The following is a 9,850-nucleotide window of genomic DNA, read 5'->3' as shown; positions in this document are numbered from 1 at the left end:
TTCACATCAATATTAGCTGGTGGAAAGCTGCTCGCCCTCCCTCAGCCCTTTTCATTCGTGTCCCTTTGTCATCTGCCTTTGTCCTTGGCAACTTCTTGTTGCCACTCACCTCGTGGCAAAATCTCCCACATCTCCTAACCCAAAATCCCAATCTTTCACTTTAGGCTGCTACACCCATAGTTTATCCTATGTATTTGTTTTCTCTTTCACAACTGAATGTTTCCTCTTGGAGAAAAGATTCTATGATCTCTATGAACCTTATGATTTCTTCTGAAAGACAAAAACAGAAATATTATGTAGTCCCTGGTGGTCTAGTGGTTAGGATTCGGCGCTCTCACCGCCGCGGCCCGGGTTCGATTCTCGGTCAGGGAAGCTATCATTTTCAAAGCCTTTGACATATTCTATTACGACATCCTTCTTTCTAAATTGGGCAGGTATGGATTAGAAGGATGGATTATTCAGTGGATTAAGAATTGGTTGGCTGGTTGCAGCCAAAGGATTGTGATTAATGGTTCTGTGTCAGGGTGGAGGCCGGTCACAAGTGGTGTCCCTCAGGGGTCAGTCTTGGGACCGGTGCTCTGCAACATCTTTAGAAATGACACAGATGATGGCATCAAGTGCACCCTCAGCAAGTTTGCAGATGACACCAAGCTGAGCGGTGCAGTTGATACAGTGGAAGGAAGGGAAGTCATCCAGAGGGAGCTGGACAGATTGGAGAAGTGGGCCCATGTGAACTTAATGGTGGAGTTCAACAAGGCCAAGTGCAAGGTGTTGTACTTGGGTCAGGGCAATTGCCTTTATTTATACAAGCTGGGCAAAGAACTACTTGAGAGCAGCCCTGCAGAGAAGGACTTAGGAGTCCTGGTGGACAAGAAGCTGGACATGAGCCAGCAGTGTGCACTTGCAGCCCAGAAGGCCAACTGTGTTCTGGGCTGCATTAAAAAAAGGGTGGCCAGCAGGTAGAGGGAGATGATGGTCTCCCTCTGCTCAGCTCTTGTGAGGCCCCATCTGCAGTATTGCAACCAGGCCTGGGGCCTCCACTACAGGAAGGACGTTAAGCTCTTAGAGCAGGTCCAGACGGGTGCCACTAAGATGATCAGAGGGCTGGAGCACCCCTCCCAAGAGGACGGGTTGAGGGAACTGGGCTTGTTTAGTTTGGAGAAGAGAAGGCTGTAGGGAGACCTCATTGTGGCCTTTCAATACTTGAAGAGAGCATATAAACAGGAGGGGGAATGGCTATTTACAAGGGTGGATAGTGATAGGATGGGAATTTTAGGTTAGATATTAGGAGGAAGTTTTTCACACAGAAGGTGGTGACACACTGGAACAGGTTGCTCAAGGAGGTTGTGGAAGCCCCATCCCTGGAGGCATTCAAGGCCAGGCTGGATGTGGCTCTGGGCAGCCTGGCCTAGTGACTGATGACCTTGCACCATAGCAGGGGGTTTAAAACTAAATGAGCTTTGAGGTCCTTTCAACCCAGGCCATTCTAAGATTCCGTGATTCTATTATTATATGTTTTCTCCAGGAGAAAAGGCAGAATAGAGGTTCTTGATAAGTCTGTACATGGGATTCATTCTTTAGGAGCATAACATTCCTACTGTATGTCTTGTACCAGAGGCTGAATGTCAACTGTACCCTGAATCTGTTTTTTACTTCACTTGGAATCTGTGAGAGAGCTACATAGAGCTTTTGGGGCTTTGCATTTTAATCATTTCTCATTCTTAATTCTGATATTTTGCGAGACAAGTATAAAGAGAAATAAACCCAAACCAACCAAGAACATGTTAATTGCATCCTCTGCTCTACTTCCAGCAAAGGACGCAATGTATCAGATGCTCCACAAACAATCCCAATTTGCCTGTTATCTCTTTCCTAAAGAAACTGACAGATAGTGTATTCATTCAAGACTCACAATAATGGTATTAGACATTCTCCATAATATCCCATTTCTCGGACTCTCCTTTATACCAGGGCTCTCCTGGTCCTTCTGATGGAGCTGTTGTTAAGTTTGCATCAGGGGCCTGGACAAGCACAGATGCACATTCACTGCAAAAGAAAAGTGGAATTTCAGAATCCAGTATCCTGAGTTCAGAGGCACAATTGCTGTAGGAGCTACATGAGAACATCATTGCATACTACATTTTCTAATCTATTATCTTTGCATGACTATATGGAAACATAGTACTAACTAGATATCACATACTGAGAAAAGCTAGATCATTAGTTATACTTTTCTAGAAGCACATTAGAATTACCAGAAAAGTCCAAGCGTTTGGTCACTAGATCAGATGAAGCATGAACAGAAATGTTATCCTCATTGTCACTGAAAAACACAGCCAGTAGGAAGATGCTGAAGATAGCCCATCATCTTGCCATTAGAGACAGATGGTTTGAGGAACCTGCATCCTGTTAACAACGTCATCATCTTCTGTATAAGACAGGGAGTCCAGCTGGAACAGTTGCCTCCAATTAAAGTGAGATGGAAAACCATGGGCAAATGCTTTGTGTAATAAGACTCAGACAGGAGGTTAGCACTGTGACGAAAATATATGTGTTTGTGTTTAGCCATCTGAAAATGACCTACAACTTCTCAATCTACCATTAGTAAATCAGTACCAAATATGTATATGTATTTATATATATCCCTGGGTTTTAAGAAAGAAGTTTTGCAGTTTTACTGAATATAAAAAAGAGTTTACATAATAGCCATGTTGCTTAATGGCATACATCCTGATTTGTCACATTAAATCTGTGAGCTCGATTTGGAAAGTCATTAGATACTTGCGATAACCTGGTAAAAACAGGCAAAAGTTACCTTAGCAAATAATTAACTATAGATTCTGTTATGAATACATTTACGAGGATAAATGGATTACAAAATCTCTGCAATAAAAGTTAAAGCACATATGCTGGGGTGTAATTGAGACACCTGCATGTTACATTAATGTCATTTTTTGCTTTCAGATAAGTAATTTGTACTAACTGTTGTATTATTGTGTTGCTAGAATACAAAGTCACGCTCTAAGCTTAAATGAACCCCGAGCAGAATTTGAACAGAAGCAACATTATGATAGTACAATTACTGCCCTTAAAACGCAGTACTTCAAAGCTCTGACAAACAAATTGCCACTGTAAACAAAGTCAAGAGCTACACTGATTTAACCGTGGTAAGTTCTGTTCTGTTGTTGGGAGGTGGGGGGGGAGGAAATATTTTTAAAAATTCCACAAATTTCAAAGGAAAAAGAAATGCTGGATTTATTTAAATCTTTGAAGATAGTTACATACATACACATCTTCTGTCCATGAAATTCACATTCCAGAATTGTTGTGATGGCTTTAGGACATACAACTGTGCAGAAAGGAAGCTGAGCTGTTGCATACTTTTCTTTAGGAAGAAGTTTGGCAACAGACACACAAAATCCTTGAGTTTTCTTTCAGCAAATACTGTTTAGCAGCACTCTCTGTGATGTTGTGTGCAAGTTTTACATAGAATCATAGAATCATAGAATCATAGAATCATAGAATCACAGAATGGCCTGGGTTGAAAAGGACCTCAAAATCATCTAGTTTCAATGCCCCTGCCACAGGCCAGGTTGTCCAGAGCCACATCCAGACTGGCCTTGAATGCCTCCAGGGATGGGGAATCCACAAACCCCTTGGGCAACCTGTTCCAGTGCGTCACCACCCTCTGAGTGAAAAAATAGAAAAACAGAAACATAAAAAGCTGGTTTACATAAACCCTAGATCCTAATGGTCATGCTCAGTTAGACCTTCTAAAAAACTACTTGTCTTCTCCCTCCTTTCCTCTAAAGTTGAATATACTGGGGAAGAGACACTGGAAATTTAGCAGAGCACAGCACAAGGGCATGTGAGTAGGACCTGGGCCTTGGCCTGTCATTAATCCCGGGTGGTCCACCTGCACAGCACGGGGCCCTATGGACAAAGGGATCCAGTCTGAGAATAGTGTGACTTGAGCACAGGTCACTGTGGCATACTTTGCAGGAAAAAGTGATCTTTGGAGTGCTTACACATCTGGCCAACAGTAAAGGTTGTGCTGGTCACAGAGCACATCTCCCAGAGGATTTGCTGGGAAGTCCCCCCAGGAAGCAGCACTGAGGCAGAGGCCACAGTTTCAAAGATTCAACACAGATTTGCTTAAAGGAGGTTCCTCGGGAGGTGTCTGTAATTTGGGGTGAAATAATTAACTAAGCATGGTTTTGGACTAGGCCACTCAGAGAGTTTAGGTTTTCCTTTCTACCGTTGACCATTTTTATTCCTTTTTTATTATAGACTACCTGCGATTTGAAAGCTGTTTTAGTCTAGAAAAAAATATGTTATAAAATAGTAATGCAAAACATGTTGTACCTTCTGAACTAAAATATTCTAAATTGAATGTATTTATCAAAAGAAGATCCCCTGTTCCTACTTTCACTCTTAACCACATGGCATTTTCAGTGGAGAGCATTTCATCAGAAAGCTCCCAACAAAGAGCCTTTTCCAGTGCAGTGAACACCTGACAGTGACAGGAGCTGGTGGGCTGACATGAGACCATATGGGGGTTACTGCTGCAATTTTACAAATGCTGCATGACTGTGTTGAAATGGAAAAACTAAGCAGATTCTAATATTTTCCATTGAAAAAGAAGTTAAGTCCTTGTGGACTGTTGGAGAGGCACAGGCAGTGCTGTAGGCAATAGGTTGGAGATGTGGAATACAGAAATATTTCTTGTTTTTTTTTGACATCCTCATTGCACATTTTCAAGGTTATAGATGGAAAGAAAATGTATCTTGACAAGCTGAACTTGCCAGTAAGCAAATTGCGTTTCTTCATTACCCTTTAGGAGCAATAGAATTCAAATATGCTGAGTGTTTACCTGACAAAATATGTTATTTGCCCTGAAAACCCCCAGAATGTTGTTGCAAATCTGAATATTTTTGCCCACCACAAAATGGATTAAGATCACCAGTGTAAATACTACCATATAGTGTATGTCACTGAACAGATGTTAAAAGATAATTACCCACCTGAAGCAGATGGCAACCTAAAAGAGAGACTCCTTAACTTTTAAAGAACACAGTAGGAGAAGAACTGGTATAACTAAAATCTTGAGGAGAATCAAGTCTTTCTGATTATGGGAAATTCTCTGTGTTGGTTCATTAATGAAGCTGTTATCTTCCAGAGATACACACTAGGATCACTTCTGCAGAACTAAGTTAATGAAGAGGATGTTTTTGTTTTACATATGGTTTTGAATTAATCTCATGAAAGCTGCAATGAGCTGCCTGAATTTCTACAGCTAAGAGCTACTTCTAGTATGGTTTAGGCAAGAGCAATCTAACATCACTAGCACAAAAATGAAACTCTACCATGTTTATCATGTGTTGTGATGTCTGTGCTTGTTTTGTGACCAAAATTGTCCTTTCTCAGTTTTAAACTGTGACTTCATTTCCTGGTCTGAAATATCAATATAAAACCTGGATTCCTTTCTTCCCATTCTCTGTTCAAAACTAACATAATACCTGCTGAAAGTTTTTCTGTTTTCAGAGTTAAGAGGGACCAAAACCCTACTGAAGTAATACAGTTCTGCTATGGAGGGGCCAACTTTATACCCAGGAAGCACAACATTTTTTCTCTGAAGGAAAAAGAAGATATTTAGCTAAAAGTAAGACCTCAAATTAGTAGTTGTGAGAGGAAGAACAGAGTAAAAATCAGAGGCCTTTCTGTTGTCATCATTAGTGAAAGGGGATCACACATCCGAACATGCTATTGAACATGCAATCTTTTCTGATCTCATAGAATCATAGAATTACTCAGGTTGGAAAAGACCTCAAAGATCATCAAGTCCAATTGCAGCCTAACCATAGTATCCTAACTCTAACAACCCTCTGCTAAATCATATCCCTGAGCACCACATCCAAATGGCTCTTAAATGCATCCAGGATGGTGATTCAACCACCTCCCTGGGGAGCCTATTCCAGTGTTTAACTACCCTTTATGTAAATAAGTGTTTCCTAATGTCCAATCTAAACTTACCTTGGCGCAACTTGTGGCCATTTCCCCTCCTCATGTCACCTGTCACCAGTGAGAAGAGGCACACCTCATGACTATGTGTATGAGCACTGATAGGGAAAAACCTACAAATTTCATTTTCTTTACAGCTTCAGTTTATGACAGAATAATGCAGTATCTGCTACCTGCTACCAAATGCTTTTTTATCCTTTTTCCTCCATGCAAAAAACTTTATATCTTAACATCATTATGTGTAGAAATAATAGAATAACATTTTTTATGATATAGTCACTGCACAGGAAAGCTGTGAGAAGTACCTAGCTGCTCCCCTGTGTATACCTGGATATTTCGTAGATAGCTGCACCAGGCTGGGTTCCTCATCAAGGGGCTCTCTTACTGATATCCTCAGCCACATCCATATCAGTTGTGGCATTTATCCCCAACTCTCCAGTTTATTTATTTTACCCAACTTGTTTTCTCTATTTGAACATAGAACTTTTCTTAAAATAGCTGTTATTTGACTGAGCAGCCTTATGCCACTTGTCAGGTCAGCGGGTACAGGAACAGGATCTTTCAGCATCTTAACAATTTATAATCACACATTTGAAATTCATCAAATTGTTGTGGCCATAGTTTTGCTTTCACCACCAAAGACAGAGACATTCCCATTGGCTTGGATGGAGACAAAAGGATATCAGTAACTGAGTCCAGTCTGAAGTGGGGTTTTCTTCCAGAGGAAGCAGAGAGCTGCAGAGAGGAAGAAGCATTCCCTGATAGTAGCCTGAAGCTCTCTGAAAGGACAGGACAAACAGCACTTTCTGGAGCAATACTGTGCTCTCAGAACGTGACAAAAAGAGACATTTGCCCACAGCTGTGCCAGTTCTTGGCGATGAGATGATTTCATTCCCAAGACACGCTGTACAGGCCTTGCAACAACAACAAAGAGGCATGCATTTGAGATATGTAAATTAAATTATTTGGCTTTGCACAGAAAATCTCACTTATTAGAGGGCAAGATAATGACTTGCAACATGTTTTTGAGAAGAAACACGCAACGATAATCTTATTTACTTTACACTTTAATTTCCTACTGCGCACATGCGCATCCAAGGCTTGTCTGTGCAAATGTCAGTTATCAGAGAAATGTCAGGCTATGGTTAATTTAATATCAGTGCCCCTTAGGCTTGAGCAGGTGGCCAAAGTTCAGCAACTAGCAGGGTTGCCTGCAGAAAGAAGAGAAATTGGTGATGTGCATGAGGTGGGTTCTTGCTGCAGTCATGAATAAATACAAGCACGTTCACATACACACAAGGTAGATAGAACAGGAATAGTAACCTGTCAAATATTTTTTATTTCCCTACTCTTATTTCCAAAAAAACAATAGCCTGTTTGCACTTTCACTTTTAGCTGAATCACAGTGTCTGATCAACCTGAAGCATTTTATTTTGGGTCATGCAAAATTAAAGTTCATTTTTCCATCGTGGTGCGCTGTCTCATGGAAGCTGCACTTTCAGAGCTCTGCTTCTTAGAAGAGCACCTTCTTCTAACAGAACAGTGTGGTGCCTCCTGAGAGCCACACACCAGAGCTGCGGATCTCTAGTCTCCCAGATCCAGCACCTTCAACAGAGAAACACCATCTCTTGAGTGGTGACCTAAAGTGCTGTTCTCAGTGAGTTCAGTTCCAAACGCTTCTGTGTGAAAATGACTTGTTAGAAAGAACAATCCACACACCATTTTTGTTCCTTTTCATCCTCCCTCAATGCAACCTTTTCTTAAATCTTGCAACTGACCAGTTTGGGGAATGTGGCACCCAGGAAGCCTGGGATCTCCCATCCTTCAGCTACTTTGGTCCTCTTGCTCCCCTGCTGGTCACACCATCCCCACTTGTCCCAAAGGACCAAGGTGCTTCCACTCATCCTCTGGGACCCTCTTTCCCCACTCACCCTGCTGGATCATGCCACCTGCTCTTCCTTGAGGAGGCTGCTTTTATCAGAGCTGTCATTTTCTTCCTGCCATGGATAAGACAGGAGTCCCCTCCATTATCATGCAGGGCTGAGAGCCACCACCCAGCCAGCCTGAGGTCAGCACAGCACACTGTTGCCCTGCCACCATTTTGAGGCCCGGTCACATTTTGAAGTCAAGTGGTATTTTTCTAGGTGGCATTTCAACTCTCCTGTAGCTCTAGTGTTTGAATTTCCTTGCACATACAAGAACTGCAAATTGCTTGCCCTTCCTGGGATTTGTTCTCCTGTCAGCTGCACTGTTATTTAGGATGACGTAAGAGTACATCGTGTTTTCAATCTTCTGAAGGCCAGTCACAATATTGTGCTGAGAGCAGCAGAAAATGCCCTTCAGTATAACAACATAAAATCGTATTAATGGCTTCTAAAATGTTCTGTTGTGGACTGCCCCAGTTTTCTTTTTTGTGACTGCCATAAACATCTGTCCGATTCTGTAGCAGAGCAAGGATGGAAACCAAAATACTGCTTAAAAAAGGAATAAAACCTCAGTCTTTTCTGGATATAGAATCAGGCTTATAAAATTCTTTTCTTTTACAGTTCATCAATTTTCCTTGCTACTTAGTGGTAGTATATGAAAGCATCATGTGTACTTGCCTGATCAACAAAGTGTCCACCAAACAAAAGCATGGAGGCTCAGACATTGGACAGACACCAAAAAAGTCTTCCTTCAGCAGTCCCAACCAAGCAGTTTGCCATTCCAACTGTCCTCCCAGATAGATGGCATCTTCCTTGCTGTGAGTGATGAGACAGAACTAAAGCCTCAGGAGCATAAAGCTTGTTCAGCAGCTCCCCTCAAGTACTGTAGTTAGATGGATGTTCTCAGCAGAAATCTGCCTTTACTCCTGGTATTTGTAACTGTACAAGGTGGGGCGACCTTCAGTATATTTGATGTATATTTTTTCTTTGCAAAGTCTTAAAACCAGACATAACACCGATGACTTTGCTGGAAGGTCTCCAGAAACGCACTGCAAAGACAGAGGCAAGTCCATTGCTCTGAGTTTGTACATGCTCCACAGTCCTCCACTGGTCCCTGCAGAGCTCTGATGCTCAACATCCAACCAGAACAAAACAAGACCAGTCCAAATCTGTAGGATTAGAAACTCATGTCTTCCAAGGAACATGAGAAGAAGAACAAACTGTTCACTGTAGTCTCTTCCTTAAATCTGTGCTCCAGAATGTGGAGCCTGGAAAATTGCCTACGGTAAAGGAAATTGACGTCAGCAGACAGCTGATGAACTCCTTGTTCAGAGACTCATTGGGACTTATGCTGTGTAGCAAGTCATATGGAGCCAAACCCACGAATGGCAGATTGGGGCAGATCTCTATCTGGTGTCCAAGCAGACACCAAACTTGAACACCAGATAGAGATGTGTACCAATCTGCCATCCATGGATTTGGCTTCATGTTGATACCAGATGGAGAAAGGTTTGCAGAAGACTGAAAGTGCCTGGACAAAAGTATTTCCTCCAAGTCCATCAAAACTGAAGTCCTGTACTGGCTGTTGATGAGCATGGGTGCCAGTAAGTATGGATCCTGGATCACATTGTACTTCTCTCTGCCCACCTTTCATGAGTGAGTGGGTTCACCAAGATTAACTGCACAAACCATTGGCTGCATCACTGCTACACTGCAACTTCATAGGGTGCTACAGACTGAGCTTCACATCTAGGTCTTCTTATTTCTCTGTAGTTCCTTCTGTTGCTTTTATGTTTTCTATAGTCATTGCCTGGCTCTTGGCATGGCAGATGTCATGGGTTAACCTAATGCAAAACCATGACAGCAGAGTATCTTCAGCCCATGGTTTCATTGTCCTGACAAGC

The 9,850-nt window shown here is 42.0% G+C and overlaps 1 non-coding gene across 1 annotated transcript; it reads left to right on the top strand.

The window, feature by feature from the left end:
• Positions 1-300: 300 nt before the first annotated feature.
• Positions 301-372, top strand: TRNAE-CUC (transfer RNA glutamic acid (anticodon CUC)). The gene has a single exon. It is a non-coding gene; the product is annotated as a tRNA-Glu (tRNA).
• The last annotated feature ends 9,478 nt before the right edge of the window (positions 373-9,850 follow it).

This window comes from Excalfactoria chinensis, chromosome 3 (assembly GCF_039878825.1).
Source record: "Excalfactoria chinensis isolate bCotChi1 chromosome 3, bCotChi1.hap2, whole genome shotgun sequence".
Lineage (NCBI taxonomy): Eukaryota > Metazoa > Chordata > Aves > Galliformes > Phasianidae > Excalfactoria > Excalfactoria chinensis.
The sequence above is the reverse complement of the archived record's forward strand: the minus strand, read 5'-3'. Positions and strand labels throughout refer to the sequence as shown.